This window comes from Aegilops tauschii, chromosome 6, assembly GCF_002575655.3.
Source record: "Aegilops tauschii subsp. strangulata cultivar AL8/78 chromosome 6, Aet v6.0, whole genome shotgun sequence".
Classification (NCBI taxonomy): domain Eukaryota; kingdom Viridiplantae; phylum Streptophyta; class Magnoliopsida; order Poales; family Poaceae; genus Aegilops; species Aegilops tauschii.
In genome coordinates, this window is record NC_053040.3 from 465,933,365 (window position 1) to 465,954,864 (window position 21,500).

Consider the following 21,500-nt stretch of genomic DNA (forward strand, 5'->3'; position numbering starts at 1 on the left):
TGGCTAAACCCTAGAAGTCTAGCCTGTATGACTATGGTAATGAGTATATCTCTTCCGGACTACACCCTCCGGTTTATATAGACACCGGGGGGATGTAGGGTTACATAGAGTCGATTACATAGGAAGGAATCTTCATAGTTGATCGCCAAACTTGCCTTCCACGCCAAGGAGAGTCCTATCCAGACATGGGTACAGTCTTCGGCCTTCGTGTCTGCACAGCCCATAAGTCCGGGCCATGGATAACAGGCCGGACGCCCGAGGACCCCTTAGTCCAGGACTCCCTCAGTAGCCCCCGAACCAGTCTTCAATAGCGAGGTGTTCGGCACACAGATTGTCTTCGGCATTGCAAGGCGGGTTCCTCCTTTAATGATTTCCAAGTAATGTATTCGGCCGTAGATTCAATGTCGCTCCCCTTGGCTTCCGCGCGTTAATAACCTCGTCTTCCACGTGTCAAGCGAATGCAGAAGGTCAGGGTATTTTGCAAATAACACCCTGTTCAGGCCAGGAAGAGCGCCTATTTAAAGAGATCGGATCTTAGATCCATTCGGCATCCCGCGGAGAAAATCCCCAAAGACTACTAGGAGAAGCCATTCCAACATGGCTAGCATTCCCAGTTCCTCCTCCGACTCAGAGAGAGGCGAGTGGCAGAGGTGCTCAGTGGCCCACAGTCAATTAGAGAAGCTGCAAACGCAGGGATTTCTCCCCCCTGCAGATCTGGTCCCTGTTCGAGCAGGGCTAGCCTCCCTTAACGGTGAGACCCAGGCGGAGGATTTTCCCAATCCATCCGGGGGGAGCGAGTGTGTTTCGTCCCTTATCTACTAAGGGGCGTTCGGTTTCCCATCCATCCGTTCCTCCGGGGGCTTCTGGAATACTATGGCCTTCAGCTGCATAACTTTACTCCCGCCCCCATTCTGCATATTGCGGGCTATGTCGCTTTGTGCGAACTGTTCCTGGGCATTGAGGCCCATTTCAAACTGTGGAGAAAGTTGTTCTGTCTTGTCTCGCGCAACCACAAGGGGTCGAATATTTGAAGTGGGCGGAGCCGAAGTATGGCGCGTCGCCGATACCGGATACCTGTCCGGCACACCAAGGAAGGCATCTGAAGAATGGCCTTCCGAATGGTTCTATATAGAGGACGTCACTCCGACCCAGTTCGCAAGGGTCTCCCGGAATTTACAAGCGTTCCACTGAAGAAACATCACAGCTGGCGTCCCCGAAGTCTTGAAGAGGAGGACAGTGCGGAAGTTTATCAGCTCCTGGGCAAGATAAAGATGCTTGCCCAGTCCGGATTTACAATAGTCGAGGTAATGGCGACCTCCATAGCGCGAGGGGTTCAGCCACTTCAATATAGAGGGCTCCCAATGTGGCACTACAATGGGGAGGATGATGCCTCCCGCTGTGGTCGGAAAGGTCCGGACACCCCCGCCGCTCTAGCCAAGATACTGGCCGACCTGTTCAAAGGGGAGGAAGAAGAATTTCTCCGCATCAATCGCAGAGACGGGTACTCCATGTACAACCCTCCCAGCTGGGTAAGTCCTAACCCCTTTGCTTTTATTCACTCCGCTCTCTTAGCCATTTTTAATGAATTCCTAATCCGTTTATTTTGAAACAGCACTGGCGGAAGGTAACCGAGGGGCTTACTAGCCCTGCCCCACAGCCGGAGAACCACAACCGGGAGCTTGATCCCGGGTTTGAAGAGGACCCGGATATATTCGTGGTACTCGCGGAAGGGTTGTTTTACCAGGCGAGCTATGATGGCACGAAAGTGGCCATCGTCGCCGATTATCCTGGTCTTCTTCCAACTTCCCACGTAAGTAATCAGGAGAAATCCCTCTCGAAAGAGTTTCCTCGCACTGCCTCACCCACCGCACTATCTCATGCTTCAAAGGGGAGGCGTTCAGCACGTCAAGCTACGCCGGGGACGACTCCTAGGAGAGCGGCTCCCGCGCCGAGCAAGGCCTCGAAAAGGAAGGTCGGCGAAGATAGGGTCGGTCCTTCGTCGAAGAGGTACGGATTTGAAGGTATGCCTTAGCAGTCGTACCCAACCGTGATTGTTATGTTGGTCCTGTATCAGGAAGAAGGTTCACTGGACTATGTCCGGGGATCCGGCCGGTCGCACTCCCAGCAACCGGGATTTAGATCCTACCGGAGAGGCGGGGGCCGCTGTGGGGACAACGTCGGACTGTCCTTCGGCCGAGGGTTCGGAAGATATGTCCGTTACCAACTCAGAAGTAGAGAGCGCCATGACTCATCGGTGTTGTAGGGCTGTCTTACGAGACCCCAAGTCTCGGAAGAGGCATTCAATGCCTTCAGCTCGGCTGACGCGTACATCCGAGCTGCTCGAGATGGGCTTAGAAAAGCCACAAAGCAATATTTGACAGATGTGCAGGTAAGTTTTCTTTGTCCGAAAAGGATAACCATATGCCCGTAGCCCCCGAGACTGAAAGCAGTTGGTACAACTGATTTAAGGATCGTTGTATAACCAGGTCCTTACAGAGAAGAACGACCTGCTAGCCCAAGAGCTGGAGCAGTGTCGGGCACAGCTAAATGCTGCTACCGCCGAACTGGAAAACTCCAAGAAGGCGTCTTCTGGTAACATTCCCCTCCATCGAGGAACAATAATTGTATACCAACTATAATAATACTGTTGCTGATCGCATAATAGGATCGCCAGATCAACTTGAAGAGAAGTTGAAGATCGCCCAAGCTGGAGAGAAAGAGGCGAAAAGGCTACACGCCGCAGGTGAGCGTGTGCTGACCCGAGTCAGAGGGGAGAAAAACAAGCTTCAAGATTCCAACACTGCATTGAGTGAAGAATTGAAAGATGTGCGGGCCCAGCTAGCCGACTCCGTGAAGGAGAACAAGAAGTTGCGGGGCGGCATATTCAGTATGTGTCTGAACTAACCTTAAAGTAGTTCGGAGATAAATGGAACTGATATAGTTATGATTGCAGGTATATTGACCGGCCGTCCCGAAGAGGAGGTGTCTGGATCATCAAGTGATCTGCTGCAAGGGCTGTCGCAAGTGCACGAACAAGCTCGGCTGGCGTTGCGGAGTGTTGCCAAGGCCCTATGGCCATCCGCCTCCCCTCCAGGAAGCATGGAGAAGCTCGTAGAGCTGTTCAGAGGAGCGCGGTGGCGTATCCTACTATGGAAGATATCGGCCTGCCGAGAGGGTGCGCGAGAGGCCTGGGCCATGGTGAAAACGCGATATACCAAGTTGGATCCTAATCACATGGCCCGTGTCGGACCACTAGGGTAAAATGGGGAAGAAATTCCCGTTAGTTTAGTATATGACCAAGTAGAGGTGGCCGCCAAATATTCCCAACAGGATTGTAAGTTAGACCACCTGTTGGACGGTGTAGAGGAGGAAGTGTTTGAGTCCAAGTGACTATGTACTTTCCTTGATATATGTAACTCTAGCTGAATTGAATAGCATTTGTCATGGCAGACCTTTTCACTTCAACCTCCGGACCCGAAGGTGCGGAGTGTTTCCGAATACCCGCGCGGCCGAATAGACCGGGGTATGCGTGGAAACTAGGCGTAGGGGTCATAGTTGCTTGAACAGACAAGTTGTATCCGGCTAGTTATGTTATATTACATTGAGATTGTAAGAAACATCTTCCAGAGAGAATAGTTCCATTAAGGGTTCCTTTCCCTGGGTGTGCATGCATTAGTGTACATGTCCGAATTGTGATGTAAAAAATCACAGTGTGTATAACTTCTGGGGGTTCACAATGGAGTGAATGCAAAAAACATCTTTAATTCACCGGCCGAATATTCCCTTAAGAACGCTAGCTTTCGGCTTCACCCAGTCTGAGGTACACATCCGGATAACCCGGTAGTAACAATCGCAGAGGTGCTCCCTTTATGCCCTAGCCGAACTAACGGGAACGTAGGGCATAAGCATAGGAGCCAGGCAACCCAGCTTGGCCAAAACTTAAGTCATATCGATGCATATAGTGGCGAAGAAAAGGTGCATATGGAAAAACACATATGTGAAGAGCTTGATGCTCGAAGAATAATAAAAAGCTTCTGTCCAAGAAGCCCCCAGGTATAATGGACGTACATATTTAAAGATGTATGCGTCAGGGGTGTGCGGTCTAGCCGTACGAGAGCTTTAAAGCGAGAATAAAAGAATAATCAAAAAAGAGAGAAAAAATAATGGAAACTACAGGGGAGAAGGAGACGAACAAAGAGTTCGGCGCTAGGCATAGAATCTTCGGAGTCTGGCCGTGTTCCAGCGGTTTGGCTCGAGGCGATTGTCTGATGCATCACGAAGACGGTACGCTCCGCCGGTGAGAACTTCGTCAATTATGAAGGGACCCTCCCATTTGGGCTTGAGTTTGTCCTTTTTCTTCTCCGTCATGCGTAGAACGAGTTCGCCAACGTTGTAAGTCTTGGCCCGTACTTCTCTTCTTTGATATCTTCGAGCCTGCTGTTGGTAAAATGTTGAACGGGCTTTTGCGACATCGCGCTCCTCCTCCAGGGCATCTAGGTTATCCTGCCGATCAAGCTCGGCTTCTCTCTCTTCATACATACGCACTCGAGGTGAGTCGTGAATAATATCGCAGGGCAACACAGTCTTCGCGCCATACGCCATGAAGAAAGGTGTGTATCCGGTAGTACGGTTGGGCATGGTCCGCAGCCCCCAGAGTACGGAGTCGGGCTCCTCAACCCAGTGCTTGTCTGATTCTTTCAAAGACCGCACTAGTCTGGGCTTGATGACGCTCATAATAAGACCATTAGCTCGTTTGACTTGACCGTTTGTTTGCGGGTGGTAGACGGAGGCGTAATCGAGTTTAATGCCAAAGATTAGCACACCAGGTTTTCACCTCGTGTTGGGGATATTACCACTGGCCGTAAACCGGCCAGGAGAGGCCAGGTTAACTTCATAAGTAGTTCGTCTGTATCTGAAGCCCATGAAGACAGACGGTGACGCTTCATGAAGGCCCAGGGCCCAAAGCCGGTTTAAGGCATGTAGACACAAACCGGCATTGAGATGTAAACTTGTGTTGTAAGATATGCGTAGCAGAGACCGAGCCGGACACGATTATGAGCCGGCCTCGGAGTCTGTAAACCGACGGGCGTCAACCCATGTATATAACGGGACGACCCGATGGCGGTTCAGGGACAACAGACAACAATTCGAGACTCAGGCAAAGCGTATTCGCTCCCTGGTCATCGAAACCCCATCAATTCCATCACAACTAGACGTAGGCTTTTATCTTCATCGAAGGGGCCGAACTAGTATAAAACTCTCTTGCGTCCCTTGTCCGCTTTAACCCCTTTGAGCTAACCCGTAGCGATGGCTCCACGACTAAGTCCTTTCTCTAGGACATCTGCCGTGACAAAACCACGACAGTTGGTGCCCACCATGGGGCTATCGCACGATGGTTTCAAGTTCTTGGAGGGCAGCTTCGAAGGAATCAAGGGTTACGCTATGGGCCGGATGACCAAGAGTCGTCGCGGCAAGCTCTACATCGACGATGCAGGCTGGGGCCCCGAGGTCGGCTCAATCGAGTACGGGTACCGGGTCCCCTTTGGTGGCATACACGTTTTCATTGGCAAGATCGGTGAACCGTGCCCTGAGCCGGACATCTGCACCGACCTCGTCGAAACGGCTCAGCGTGCGAGATCTTCCCGGGTCAAGCCTATCATGAAGCGTGCCTTCGTGGGAGTTATCCATGGAGGTGAATCTGAGGAGATCGGAATCTGGTGGTGAGACCATCGTTTATTCCGGCGACAAGTCATCGGCTGGAGAGACCGAGTCGTTATATCAGTTACAAGATGGCCGGATTGGGGGCTGTTCCGATGGCGACAGTATTTCGGACCCCTTTGATCTGCCAAACCGGGTGGCGATCTTCATGGCCGGCACGCAACCAGCGCTCCACTCTTCAACCGCAACGGCGATGATTTCCAGATCAGCAGCGGCGGCAGCGGCTGGGGCAGGAGGCCCTGTGCGACCGCCGGCTCAGGTTCTATCTGATTTGTTTGATATGTGGGCAACGCTAATGGCAGAGGTTAACCCGGCGGATCAGGATACACACAATGCGGAAATCGCGAAAGTGAAAGATCAGATCACCCAGGCAAAAGCCGACTTAGCAGCTGAGGATATCAGGATAGCCGCGGAGCGGGCCGCTTTGGATGCACAAGCTTATCGGATTATGCTGGATCAGAGTGCGTCGAACAAAGTCCTGAAGAGGAGGCACCGATCTCGCCTGCCGCCGGTTTATGACGCTAGAAATCTCTTTAACACCCCAGGGGCAGGAACCAATAACCCGCCGGTGGTAAACCGGGCAGAGGCACCAGGAGCAGGGGCGCCGGTTCAGCCACGTTTGGTGGATCCGCCTCGTCAGAACAACGTTGTGGTACCTCATGTCCCCACACCACCGGGTCATTATTCTAACCCAATGGACAACATTGTCGCTGCCGCTTCATGGCTGGCGGCCATCCCGATCGAAGGCAATTCTCCAGCAGCGGTCGAGACGCGTCGGGTTAAGAAGCTTCTTCAGACAGCCTTGATTCAACAGGAGGCTTATTCATATAGTCGCGATCGGATTCATTCCACTCCCCGTCCAAGCCGGAGTTACAGCAGGCGTATGGATGAACCGATAGTGTCAAGCAATGTGCGGAACCGTGATCCGCCCCATGGCCATAACCTGGCGGGTGGTGCCGGTGATGCTCAGGATGTGGTGGACGGGGCTCGGGCACGCAGAGAGGCTCAGTTAGTGGCGCAGCACGAGGCCCGTCAGCTTACTCCGGTTCGTCCAACCACATCGCTGGAACCAGGAGTTACCTCTAGTTCCTTGGGAGTGCCATGTCTTGTCCCGGCGTTGCGCAATGTGCGCCTGCCCAAAGATTTCAAGGGCCCGCGCAAGGTGCCGAATTACACCGCTGATTTATCCCCTGAAACATGGGTTGAAAGCTACGAGATGGCCATGGAGATGCTGGACGTGGATGATGCGGCATGTGCGAAGTACTTCACCATGATGCTAGAAGGAATGGCCCGCACTTGGCTAAAGAGTTTACCGGCTAATTCTATCAGGTCATGGGCTGAGTTGAGAGCCCGGTTTGTTCAGAATTTCAAGGATACATGCAAGCAGCCCATGTCAATTGTGGACTTAGCTGCCTGTGTCCAGGAGGAAGGAGAGTCAACAACCCATTGGGTGCGCCGGGTTTTGGAGATTTTGCATTCATCAGACCGCATCAACGCTGACACCGCAGTTTTAACATTGGAAGGCAATTGCCGGTTTCAACCCTTGAAGTTGAAGTTGGGACGGCTCAAACATCATTGTAATGACATGGGAACCCTCATGGCTGCACTGGTGAAGTATGCCGACTCTGATAGTACCAAGGATCCCGAGTCTGACGATGATAAGACAGGGAAGGGAAAGAAGAGCGGCAACGCCAAGGGGCAGCACCACAACCCGGCGGGTCATGGAAACGGCGGCAAGCGTAAAGCGAACCACGGTTTAGATTTTGTGGCTAACACTAATACGCACGACAAGGGCCAGCGGCGTAAGGGTAAACCGCCCCAGCGGAATGGAATGCTGAATCCTAATCCGGACCGTTTGTCATATCTCTTGAACCAGCCCTGTCCAAAGCATGGGACGAAGGAGGAACCATCTACACACCTCTGGAAAGATTGTTATATCATGCAAGAGTTCAAAAATTCTGATTCTTTCCGGTATGATCATGGATCAGGAGGCGGTTCGGGCTCTGGCTCTCACGGGCCGGGTTATGGCGGAGGAAATTCTGGTTCGGGATTCCATGGTAATCAGGGTGGACATAACAATCAAAGTAATCAAGGTAACCAAGGTGGCTATAATCATCAGGGCAATCAGCAGCAGCAGCAGTCGGGTTACCAGAGCAACCCGAAGCAGTTGAATAGCAGACAGTGTCATGTCTTCACCACTAGCTTGGACAAGCGCGATCAGAAGCTTCATAAAAGGATGGTGAATGCCGTTGAACCGGCGGTGCCCCGTTATTTGCGCTGGTCTGAGCAGCCCATTGTGTGGAGTAGAGACGATCATCTGCCCCGGGTTGACAATCCGGGTCATCTGGCTCTGGTGGTGGCACCTCAGGTGGGAGGTTATAAGTTCACTAAGGTACTCATGGATGGACGGAGTAGTATCAATATCCTTTATTATGAAACTTTCCGTTGCATGGGGCTAACAGATAAAAATCTTAAACCGTCCAATACGGTGTTCCATGGTGTGGTGCCTGGTAAGTCGGCATATCCTGTTGGTAAGATAGCTCTGGAGGTGGCTTTTGGAGATGATCATGACTCGCATGACTCGAGATCAGAAACCTTGACCTTTGAAGTGGTGAAAATCAGAAGCCCGTATCATGCCCTATTTGGACGGCCAGCTTATGCTAAGTTTATGGCATGGCCTTGTTGTGTCTATCTACAGCTCAAGATGCCGGGTCACAAGGGAACTATAACCGTGCATGGAAGCCGTAAGATTTCTCTGGAGTGTGAGGAAGGTGATGCGGCTTATGCTGAGTCGGTTTGTGCAACAGAGGAGTTGAAGTTTTACAAAGACAATGTTGATTCGGCAGATATGACTTCATTGAAGAAACCAACTACGGAGCATGATCCGGCCCTGAAGTTTAAATCGGCTGATGAGACTAAACTTGTTGACTTCGTGCCCGGCGATTCGTCCAAGCAGTTTAGCATCAGCGCTAACTTGGATGCGAAATAGGAAAGCGCGCTCATCGAGTTCATCCGTGAGAATCAAGACATCTTTGCATGGAAGCCTTCTGACATGCCTGGTGTACCGAGAGAACTCGCTGAGCACACCCTCAATGTTGATCCTAAGTATAAACCGGTCAAGCAGTTTCTCCGCCGGTTCAATGAAGAAAGACGCAAAGCTATTGGAGAAGAAGTAGCCAGGATCTTGGCGGTTGGATTTATCGTTGAAGTATTCCATCCTGAATGGTTGGCTAATCCGGTGCTGGTCCTCAAGAAGAATGGCACTTGGCATATGTGTGTGGACTACACAGATCTCAACAAAGCTTGTCCAGCAGATCCTTTTGCCCTCCCCCATATTGATCAGATTATTGATGTTATGGCGGGTTGTGAGCGGTTAAGTTTTTTTTGGATGCATATTCTGGTTATCATCAGATCAAAATGGCAGTTAAGGACCAGGAGAAGACGGCCTTCATAACTCCCTTTGGAGCCTTCTGCTATGTGTCCATGCCCTTTGGGCTCAAGAGTGCACTGGCAACTTATCAATGGTGTGTGCAGAATTGTCTTCATAAACAGATCGGCCGCAATGTTCACGCCTATGTGGATGATATTGTGGTGAAATCAAGGAAAAAGGAGACATTGATTGATGACTTGAAGGAAACCTTTGATAACCTGCGGGTTTATAAAATGATGCTTAATCCGGCCAAGTGCGTCTTTGGTGTACCTGCAGGCAAGCTCTTGGGTTTTTTTGTGTCTAACAGGGGCATTGAAGCTAATCCGGAAAAGATCAAGGCCATCACCTCCTTGGCTAAACCAAAGTGTATCAATGATGTTCAACGCCTGGCAGGCCGGATTGCCGCGTTGAGCCGGTTTGTCAGTCGTCTTGGTGAGAAGGCCATTCCTTTGTATCAGATGCTGAAGAAAACGGATAACTTCGTCTGGAGTGATGCCGCTAATGAAGCATTTGAGGACTTAAAGCGGCAGCTAGCTAATCCGCCGATTCTCGCTGCTCCGGTTGATAAAGAACCGTTGCTGCTATATGTGGCAGCTAACGCTCGGGCTATTAGTGTGGCTATTGTGGTGGAGCGCAAGGAGGCAGGAAAGGAATATCCGGTTCAGCGGCCGGTTTACTATATTAGTGAGGTACTCATTGAATCCAAGCAGAGGTACCCGCATTGGCAAAAATTGGTGTATGGGGTTTTCATGGCAAGCCGGAAGCTTAAGCAGTATTTCCAAGGTCATCCCATCACGGTGGTCAGCTCTGCTCCTTTGGGGGATATAATCCAGAATAGGGAGACAACTGGTCGAATTGCTAAGTGGGCTATCGAGCTCGGGCCTCACGGGTTGAAATACATACCCCGAACGGCGATCAAATCTCAGGCACTTGTGGATTTCATCAATGATTGGACAGAATTACAAGCGCCAGAAGAGAAGCCGGATCACACTTATTGGACTATTCATTTTGATGGGTCCAGGCAATTGGAGGGCTCGGGGGCTGGAGTCGTGTTAACTTCCCCACGAGGTGATAAGTTTTGTTATGTTCTCCGTTTAATGTTCCCTTGCACTAATAATGCAGCTGAATATGAGGCCTTACTCCATGGTCTACGGATGGCTAAGGAGATGAATCTCAGCCGAGTTAAATGCTTCGGTGACTCGGATCTGGTGGCTCAACAAGTGTCTGGCACTTGGGATTCCAAGGACCCACTAATGGAAGCATATCGTCGTGAGGTGGATATTGTTGCAGGTCACTTCAAAGGTTATCAGGTGGATCATGTGGACCGGCGGAAGAATGAAGCGGCAGACGCTTTAAGCCGCCTGGGTTCCCAACGTAAACCGGTTCCACCTAATGTTTTCCTGGACGTTTTGCATAATCCGTCCATCAAGCTCCCTGGTGAAGAGGATTTGGCTGTTCCTGATCCGGAGGCTCAGTTGGTGGCAGCTCTACATGTTATCCCGGATTGGACGGTTCCGTATCTGGCGTATATAAACTGGGGTGAGTTACCAGAGGATGAAACTTTGGCCAGACAGATAACCCGGCGGCCCAAGTCCATGACTATTATCAATGGAGAGTTACATCATTGCAGTGTGACAGGGGTGTTTCAATGCTGTGTATCTCCTGAGGAAGGCCGTGAAATTTTGCGTGAGATCCACGAAGGAGATTGTGGGCACCACGTCGGTTCAAAATCTTTGGTGGCCAAGGCGTTTCGCACAGTTTTTATTGGTTGACAGCTCATGCTGATGCCAAGGACTTGGTTAAAAGATGTGATGGCTGTCAGAAATTCTCACGGCGTGCTCATGTACCAGCACAAGAATTGAGGATGATTCCAATCACCTGGCCATTTGCAACTTGGGGGCTGGATATGGTTGGGCCTTTCAAGAGGTCCAAGGACAAGAAGACCCACCTTTTGGTGGCGGTTGATAAGTTCACAAAATGGGTGGAGGAAGAGCCAGTTAGTAAGTGTGATGCAGCCACGGCAGTTCAATTCATCAAAAAGGTGATCTTCCGGTTTGGCTTTCCACACAGCATTATAACAGACAATGGTACCAATCTGTCAAAGGGTGCCATGAAGGAGTTCTGTCAACGTGAGCACATCCGGCTTGATGTGTCATCAGTGGCTCACCCCCAGTCCAATGGTCAAGCGGAGAGGGCCAATCAAGAGATCTTGAGAGGCATCAAACCCCGGCTTATGGTCCCTTTGCAACGGACGCCGGGTTGTTGGGTTGAGGAGTTACCTTCAGTGTTATGGAGCATCAATACCACACCCAACAGATCGACAGGCTACATGCCGTTCTTCATGGTTTATGGAGCGGAAGCTGTTCTTCCTAGTGACATCCGTCATGACTCGCCTCGTGTAGCGGCATATGTTGAAGCGGATAACGAGAAGGCACGGCAGGAAGCTCTTGACCTGTTAGATGAGGAGCGTGACATGGCGGCGGCCCGTTCGGCGATTTATCAGCAAGATCTGCGTCGTTATCATAGCTGCCGGGTTAGAACCAGAACCTTCCAAGAAGGAGATTTGGTGCTTCGACTCATCCAGGATCAGACGGATATGCACAAGCTATCCCCCCTTGGGAAGGACCTTTTGTGGTCAGCAAGGATTTGCACAATGGGTCGTACTACCTAATCGATGTTCGAGAGCGCAAAGACTCACGTAAATCGGAGGAGGAGGCCAACCGGCCGTGGAATATTGCTCATCTTCGGCCCTACTATACTTGAGCTACAGGCTCTGCTTATGTACATATTATGACATTGTATATATTATGATCAATATAATAAACCGGAACCTCAGCTAAAGCGGGGTATCTGTTGTTTTCTTACATCACGTGTGGTTACATGGAGCTTACAAAGCGGCGTCCAGTTTACCCCTTGATTTAGCTTCTTAAAGCTTGATATCAGATCACTTGGGGGCTTGGTCGTATCTGAACCATAGCTACACCTCTTGATCGGCGCAATGCCACAACATCACTTGGGAGCATGGTCGAACCCGAACCATGACTACGCCTCTTGATCGGCATAAAGCCACAGAATCACTTGGGGGCTTGGTCGTATCCGAATCATAGCCACGCCTCTTGATCGGCGTAATGCCACAGCATCACTTGGGAGCATGGTCGAACCCGAACCATGACTACGCCTCTTGATCGGCGTAAACCCACAGAATCACTTGGGGGCTTGGTCGAACCCGAACCATAGCAATGCCTTTTGATCGGCGTAATGCCACAGCATCACTTGGGGGCTTGGTCGAACTCGAACCATAGCAACACCTCTTGATCAAATTTGGGGCCTGGCAGCCCGTGAAAAGCCTCGACTACAACGGTTTTATTTGCCTTTTGCTAAGTTTCTTTTTCTTTTGCTAAGATTTGTGATGTTTTCAAACCAGTGTTTATCAACCCGGTTGGGCTGTCAACTACAAGTTGTCAGTACATGACCAAGTTATAATCCGGAGACTATCAGCCCGGTCTGGTTTTGACTCATAGTCACCAGTCTGGAATAAGCCGGTGGTTATCACAACCCGGAATGGTTTTGTTGTAAACTGGCATTATATAACGGAGATACTTTTACTCCGGATTAAGGTTATTACCTTCATTACAAGGTTGGTCAGCCAACACTATGCCTAAAGGTCATAGGTATCATATATTTCCATATTTGGTTATCTTTTACAACCTTGGTTATAAAACTTGGTCATATATATAGTTGGGTATCATGACCCATCCGGTGGTAAACTGCCAGGGCATTTTAAGCTTTTTATCTGCGGGAACAATTGGAATAAATAGCTATGGATTATGAACATCATATCTCAAAGCATGGCGGATTAACACGCATCAGTTGCAGATAAATATGCACGAAGGCATAACAGACCAAGTGTTTTAACTAGCCTATTACAAGGCGTTTCAGTACTCAAAGGAATAATTGTTTCTCAATAAACATTGCAGTATGGAAGGTTAAACCGGCCACCGGGTTATGATCACTGAGCAGCTTGACCTGACGGCCGCGGGTCATCTTGCACCGGTTCTTCTTCTTCGTCCCTACCCAGCGGCTGGAAGTCAACAGTTGTCCAGTCGATCCCATTTAAAGCTTGGAACACAGCTTCGTCGCTTATAAGGGTGGTGGGTTCAATATGAGGGCATAAGTGTGCTTACGGATTGGAGGGATCAGGCTTTGAGTTTCAAGAGCTGGTGCAGCAACCCGCTTGTTATTGATATCATAACTCGCCTGATAATGTGAAAGATCAGCTTCTTCAGCAAGTTGACAAGCCAGTGGACGTACTTCCCGGTTTATGGCACGGAGATCTTCAGTGCAGAATTCTGATCCGTCCTCTTTCAAGCTTGGGTAGCCTTTAGCCACGTCCGTCGGATCAAGATCAGGCACCCATGCTTTTGCCCGGGTTAGCGCGGTCAGAGCGCCAGCCCTTGCAGCAGACCTCTTCAGCTCTTCTATCCGGGCAGGCAGCATAGATAGCCTGTCTAAGGTATCCTTGATCAACGTCGGGGGTGGCTTATTGTGCGAAGCGATGCAGATAATCCGTTGTGCGTCGGTATAAAGTTGCTCTATCAGCATGTAGGCAGCTTTCAACTTCTTCTGCACATCTGAGCCCAGATGGCTAATGCGGGTTCCTGTATCATTACAAACATCAGTAAACCAGCAACGCATAAGGAAGGATGTTTACCAAACATAGCAGAGGTCATAGCATGCACTTGCCGCTTTACACCAGTCAGCTCGTCAACCACCGGTTTAAGAGCGGCTTCTGCGTTTTCATCCCTTTTTATCAAAGCGGCTTTTTCAGTCTCCCAATCCGCCCGCTCTTTGTTGAAGCCCTCTTTCAGTTTCTCCATAGCGCCTAGAGCGCGGGTCAACTCTTCCTTCGCTTTGGAGGCTTCACCTTGCTGGGTTTTGATGTTCTCCTGCAGATCAGCGGTTTGGCGTTCCTTCTTGCTCAGCTCCGCCTGTAAAGAGACAGATACATAATGAGTTGACAGTACATATTTGAAGTACCAAGCACATAACAAGTTATGCCCTTAGTACTTGGGGGCTAATGCATATTTGCGTTTACTCAGAAATTTTTACAAGTCCCAAACACAATACAAGTATTAAGCTTGGCACTTGGGGGCTAATGTGTGCTTGCTCAAAAAGCTGTTGATATGGGAATTCTTCTACAGTCCCGGTTCATCTTTATAAAGTTAAACCGGCCCTTGGGGACTATATCGGCGAAAGAGCAGTATGGCAAATTATAAGGAACCGGTTCATCTTAACAAGGTAATCCGGCCCCTGGAGGCTAAATAGGCAAGGTTAAGTTATGACAAAAGTCCCGGTTTAGATTGGTATCATAAACCGTCACTTGGGAGCTACTACGAGTCGATGAACTGCAATTGGACAAAGGAGAAAAACAGTAGTTACCTCATATCGCTCCTTCATCAAGTTTACCAAACTAGCTTCATAGTCACGGCTGGTATACAGACGGTTCAAGAAGCCAGAGTGAATATCTTGAACATTGAGGTTGGCGAAGCTTGATAAATCGGCATTCCATTTGCCTTTGCCGATAGCAGAGAGATCATCCTTGGCAGTATGCTTTGACAAAGCTACAGGGTTGCCTGGAGTGGAGTGGCCAGTGCCAGTAATCATAACATCATCATCTTGTTCATCCGCAGTTCTTGCCGGAGTTGGCGGTTTATCAGTGTCCTTCGTTGGACTGACCGGTTTGTCACCAGTTCGGACAGGGCTGGTTGGTCGGTCTGCATGACTTGTAATATCAACTTGCACTTGTTCAGCAAGGAAATCATGGTCTTGAAGCGGCGGATCGTGAAGCATGGCATCAGCATCGGTTTCTTCCAGATCTGGAGTTGTTTCCGGTTCAGCAGCTACATAATCGTCAGCCGGTTTGTTCAACCGAGCTTTCTTGCTGGGTCTTGGCTTGGCGCTGCGAAAATATAAGACATAAGGATCAGTACAGTATGAAAAGATAACATATCAAGAATAAAGACATGTGCATAACTCACCCAGGAACTGTTTTGAGAGGTGGAAGCTATGTGGCCGAAGACTCGCCAGAGGATGAGTGACAAGTACCCTGATAATTTGAATCAAACGGGTTAAGAGGCTGGCGAAAACAACCTGCTTTTGGGCATGAAGTATCAATGGGATAAGAGACCTCTGATCGGCGTTTCCGAACTGGACTGTTCGGTAAACCGGCGGAGGTAACTACCTGGCCGCTGTGCCGGGTTGTACGGCGAGCTTCGTGCTGCTGCGTCTTCAAAAGAAAGTTTGGATCCAAATAAGCAAGAGGGTGAGAAAATTTTACTTTCCAGTTTGCTTGACGGATTTTTGATGTTGGCAGAGGATCTGAATCGGAGGAAAGAATAGTTACCTCTAGGTCCTCAGCGTGACTGCCTTCAGCGTCGTCCTGATAATTATCATTGTCAATGAGATGTACGAAAAATGAACCAAGAGAGTCAAGTTCTACCTCTGATTCCGGATTACGCACATTGTCATCAACTGGTAGATCGGAGGATGCAGTGGTCCTTCTTTTGGCAGGTTTTTTAACAACCTTGGTCTTTGGACGAACTGGCTTGACCAGTTTGTCTTGCAGCTTCGCCGGTTTGTCTTGTGATGGTTTCTTGTTCCAGAACGGATCATCACCCTGTCAGAAAAATAATCACACTTTCAGAGAGTATTTGGACAGAAGCAAATTCAGATACAAAGGATTATATGATTCTTACAGCTGGTGGTTTATTGAAGGTGCAGAAAGGGAGTAGCCCGGTTTGGGCACAGACGGCCTCCAGTTCATTCAGTATTTTCTTTACGGCTTCAGTGACTTCGTCATCTGTAAGCTGAATGTTAATGTGCCGCTGAGCATCCTTCAAACTCCCCGTGTACTCACACATCAAACCGGGGCGCCGGCTTAAGGGCAGAATGCTCCAGCTTATCCAGCAACGAGCAAGATCAACTCCTGTCAAACCGTTCGCCATGAAGGCTCTAAGCTTTGATAGTTGGGGAGCATAGTTGGCCCGTTCTCTTGCTGTCAGCCTCTGAGGAAATGGGTGTGTGTTGCTCAGGCGTTCAGGGCGGTAACCCGGCAGGGGGTTTTCGTCAGATGGAGAGGTATCCATGCAGTAAAACCAAGTTTGGTTCCACTCTTTGGGGTGACTGTGGAGTTTGGGATGTGGGAAGGTGACTTCTTTCCTCTTCTGAACCGCCATTCCGCCCAGTTCTGTATTGGGTCCATCTGAGAACTCGGTGCGACGGTTTAAATGAAAGAAATCCCTAAATAGTTCGACTGTAGGTTCCTCTTGCAGATAAGCTTCACAGAATACTTGGAAGTGGCAGATATTGGTAACAGAGTTGGGACCGATGTCTTGAGGGCGCAGCTGAAAATTGGCTAGCACATCTCGGGAAAATTTTGAACCGGGAGGGCTAAAACCTCATCCGAGATGATCAGCAAACATGACTACTTCTCCATCCTTGGGTGTAGGAGGATTCTCCGGGCCAGGGACCCTCCAGTGGATGACATCTTTCTTGGCTAAAGCGCCCGTTTTAACAAGGTTGTTTAATTGCTCCTCGGTTACTCGGGAGGGAGCCCAATTGCACTCATAGACTTGTTTAGCCATGACAAGGAAAATCTGAAATATGAGTATTACCGGTTTAAGATTTACAGTGGACAACTATACAGCGGTATGAGGATACTAGCATATTGGTAAACCGGAGTCTGGCAATGGAACAGTGTAATGCATTGGCGGTTCAACAGGGGACTAATGGTATCTACCGGGTCATCATTTTTTCTGTGAGGTTAAACCGGCCAAATCTGGTATTCAAAGGGTGTAAGAGAAGGAAGAAACAAGTTTCACATCTTGCTATGGTAATTTCAGATCTACCACGCGTAGGAAAAACAAAATATATTCTGACCTAAATTCCAGTGTACTGAAGGTTCACCAAGATGAGATGAGTTAGATATCAAACAGGTGCTGAAACTGCTAAAGTACGAGATCTATGTGGTTTAAACTACTACCGCACGAGACCTATGTGGTTTTTGGATCTAACCCACGGATATAAATAAGGGAAAAGAAGGGCGGCGACGAACACCAATGAACGACAGAAACCCTAAGCGCAGATCTGTGGTAAGAGAAAGGGGAGACTTACGGATGTTGTTGAGCAGCGGCGCGCGCGGAGGAGCTCTGGTACGTTCAGGTCGATGCAGCGGCCAAGGTTGGTGCAGCAGTCGAAGGTTGACGGCGGCGGCCGAGGTCGAAGGTTCGGGCGTCGTGAGGATGAAGATGAAGCGAAGAGGCACGAGGGGAAAAATGGAAAGACCCCCTGGCCCTATTTATAAGGAGATAAATGACAGATGCGAAAATCGAGGAGCCGGATTTTTGGATATAAGGTAATGCTGTCGCCACGATTGTCGGAGGCTCGTTAATGACAGGTGACGTCACGGCGGTTTACCATGATCCTAGAAGATGATGTCATGGCGGTTTACAAGATTGTGTGAAGATGTTGAAGAAGAAATTTTCTCAAGTATTGAGGATTGACATGAACCAGTTCAAATCAATCTGGGGCCTAATGTTGGGGATATTACCAGTGGGCGTAAACCGGCCACGAGAGGCCGGGTTAACTTCATAAGTAGTTCGTCTGTATCTGAAGCCCATGAAGATAGACGGTGACGCTTCATGAAGGCCCAGGGCCCAAAGCCGGTTTAAGGCATGTAGACACAAACCGGCATTGAGATGTAAACTTGTGTTGTAAGATATGCGTAGCAGAGACCGAGCCGGACACGATTATGAGCCGGCCTCGGAGTCTGTAAACCGACGGGCGTCAACCCATGTATATAAGGGGACGACCCGGCGGTGGTTCAGGGACAACAGACAACAACTCGAGACTCAAGCAAAGCGTATTCGCTCCCTGGTCATCGAAACCCCATCAATTCCATCACAACTAGACGTAGCCTTTTACCTTCATCGAAGGGGCCGAACTAGTATAAAACTCTCTTGCGTCCCTTGTACGCTTTAACCCCTTCGAGCTAACCCGTAGCGATGGCTCCACGACTAAGTCCTTTCTCTAGGACATTTGTCGTGACAAAACCACGACACCTCGTCAGATGTGAAATTAGAGCCGTTGTCGGTGATGATGCTGTGTGGGACACCATAACGGTGCACAACACCGGATATGAACTGTATCACCGGCCGAGACTCGGCCGTTTTGACTGGTTTAGCCTCTATCCATTTAGTGAATTTGTCCACCATGACCAGCCGATATTTTTTCTTACGGCTTCCCCCTTTAAGGGGTCCAACCATATCCAGTCCCCAGACCGCGAAAGGCCAAGTAATGGGGATAGTTTGTAAGGCAGTTGGTGGCATATGGCTTTGCTTGGCGAAGAGTTGGCATCCGACGCAGCGTTGGACAAGGTCCTGCGCATCTGCTCGAGCCATCGGCCAATAAAACCCAGTACGGAAGGCCTTGCTAACAAGGGCCCGAGCTGCGGCGTGGTGTCCGCCGAGACCAGCGTGAATTTCTGCTAAAAGCTGCCGCCCCTCTTCCTCGGAGATACATCTTTGAAGTACTCCGGTAGTACTTTTCTTGTAGAGCTCTCCGTCGTGAACCTTGTAGCCCTTCGAACGCCGGACAATGCGGCGAGCCTCATTCTGGTCTTCGGGAAGCTCCTTCCTGTTAATGTAGGCCAAGAAGGGTTCTGTCCATGGGGCAATGACTGCCATAATGAGATGGGTCGACGATGTTATCTCGGTGGCTGAGCCCCCGATGATATCCGTGTGTTCGGGATTTGGGGTTGTGTTCGGATTTGGACTGTTGTTGCCGCCCTCCCCTTGCCACACCATGGATGGATTGAAAAGCCTTTCCAGGAAGATGCTAGGTGGGACAGGGTCGCGCTTAGCGCCAATGCGAGCAAGGACGTCCGCCGCCTGATTACTTTCTCGGGCGACATGATGAAATTTGCGCCCCTCGAACCAAGCTGACATTTTTAAGACGCCATTACGATAAGCTGCCATCTTTGGATCTTTGGCATCAAAGTCTCCGTTTATTTGAGATATTGCGAGGTTTGAGTCCCCACGCACCTCTAGGCGCTGTATGCCCATGGATACGGCCATCCAAAGACCATGCAATAAGGCCTTGATACGTCCATTTTGCATCATGCTTTTATGTTGATATTTATTGCATTATGGGTTGTTATTACACATTATGTCACAATACTTATGCCTATTCTCTCTTATTTTACAAGGTTTACATAAGGAGGGAGAATGCCGGCAGCTGGAATTCTGGGCTGGAAAAGGAGCAAATATTAGAGACCTATTCTGCACAACTCCAAAAGTCCTGAAACTCCACGAAAGTTATTTTTGGAAATAATAAAAAATATTGAGCGGAAGAAGTATGTCAGGGGGGGCACCTGGCCACGGGGGTAGGGGGCGCGCCCTACCCCCCAGGGCGCGCCCCCTGCCTCGTGGGCCCCCTGTTGGCCCTCCGGTGCCCATCTTCTGGTATATGAAGTCTTTCGTCTGAAGGAAAATCATAAGCAAGCTTTCGGGACGAGACTCCGCCGCCACGAGGCGGAACCTTGGCGGAACCAATCTAGGGCTCCGGCAGAGCTGTTCTGCCAGGGACACTTCCCTCCGGGAGGGGGAAATCATCGCCATCGCCATCACCAATGCTCCTCTCATCGGGAGAGGGCAATCTCCATCAACATCTTCACCAGCACCATCTCCTCTCAAACCCTAGTTCATCTCTTGTATCCAATTCTTGTCTCCAAGTCTGGGATTGGTACCTGTAGGTTGCTAGTAGTGTTGATTACTCCTTGTAGTTGATGCTAGTTGGTTTATTTGGTGGAAGATTATATGTTCAGATCCTATATGCATATTAATACCCCTCTGATTATGAACATGAATATGCTTTGTGAGTAATTACGTTTGTTCCTGAGGACATGGGAGAAGTCTTGCTATCAGTAGTCGTGTGAATTTGGTATTCGTTCGATATTTTGATGAGATGTATGTTGTCTATCCTCTAGTGGTGTTATGTGAACGTCGACTACATAAAACTTCACCATTATTTGGGCCTAGAGGAAGGCATTGGGAAGTAATAAGTAGATGATGGGTTGCTAGAGTGACAGAAGCTTAAACCCTAGTTTATGCGTTGCTTTGTAAGGGGCTGATTTGGATCCATATGTTTCATGCTATGGTTAGGTTTACCTTAATACTTTTGTTGTAGTTGCGGATGCTTGCAATAGAGGTTAATCATAAGTGGGATGCTTGTCCAAGTAAGGGCAGCACCCAAGCACCGGTCCACCCACATATCAAATTATCAAAGTACTGAACGCGAATCATATGAACGTGATGAAAACTAGCTTGACGATAATTCCCATGTGTCCTTGGGAGCGCTTTTCTCTATATAAGAGTTTGTCCAGGCTTGTCCTTTGCTACAAAAAGGATTGGGCCACCTTGCTGCACTTTATTTACTTATGTTACTTGTTGCTCGCAACAAATTATCTTATCACAAAACTATCTGTTACCTATTATTTCAGTACTTGCAGAGAATACCTTGCTGAAAACCGCTTATCATTTCCTTCTGCTCCTCGTTGGGTTCGACACTCTTACTTATCGAAAGGACTACGATAGATCCCCTATACTTGTGGGTCATCAGGCCTCGTATTCGGCTGCGTTGTTGGAGTCTGTGTATAGTATTTGGAGTACATACTGGATGACATCTCCCGTGGGGGACGTTAACACGACTCCCGCTCCTAGCCCCGCCAGCATTTTGGAGCCGTCAAAATACATAACCCAATTGGAATATGCGCCGTACTCTTTAGGGAGTTCAGCCTCTGTCCATTCGGCGACGAAGTCTGCCAGTACTTGGGATTTGATGGCTCGACGTGGCTTGTATGTTATGTCAAATAGAAGTAGCTCTATGGCCCATTTGGCGATCCGGCCCGTGGCATCGCGGTTGTTTATTATGTCATTGAGTGGTACTTTAGAGGCCACCGTGATTGAACACTCCTGGAAGTAGTGTCGTAGCTTTCGGGATGCCATGAAGACCGCGTATGCTATTTTTTGGTAATGGGGGTACCGGGATTTGCATGGTGTGAGGACAGTAGATACGTAGTATACTGGTTTTTGAAGCGGGAATTTGAGTCAGTCCTGTTCTCGTTCAAGGACGAGCACGGCGCTCACCACCTGATGTGTTGCCGATATGTATAGCAACATGGGTTCGCCGGCGTTTAGCGCGGCCAGGATTGGGTTGCTCGCTAGGAGGGCCTTTATTTCTTCCAATCCGGCAGTCGCCGCGTCAGTCCATTCAAAGTTATCGGTGCGCCGTAAGA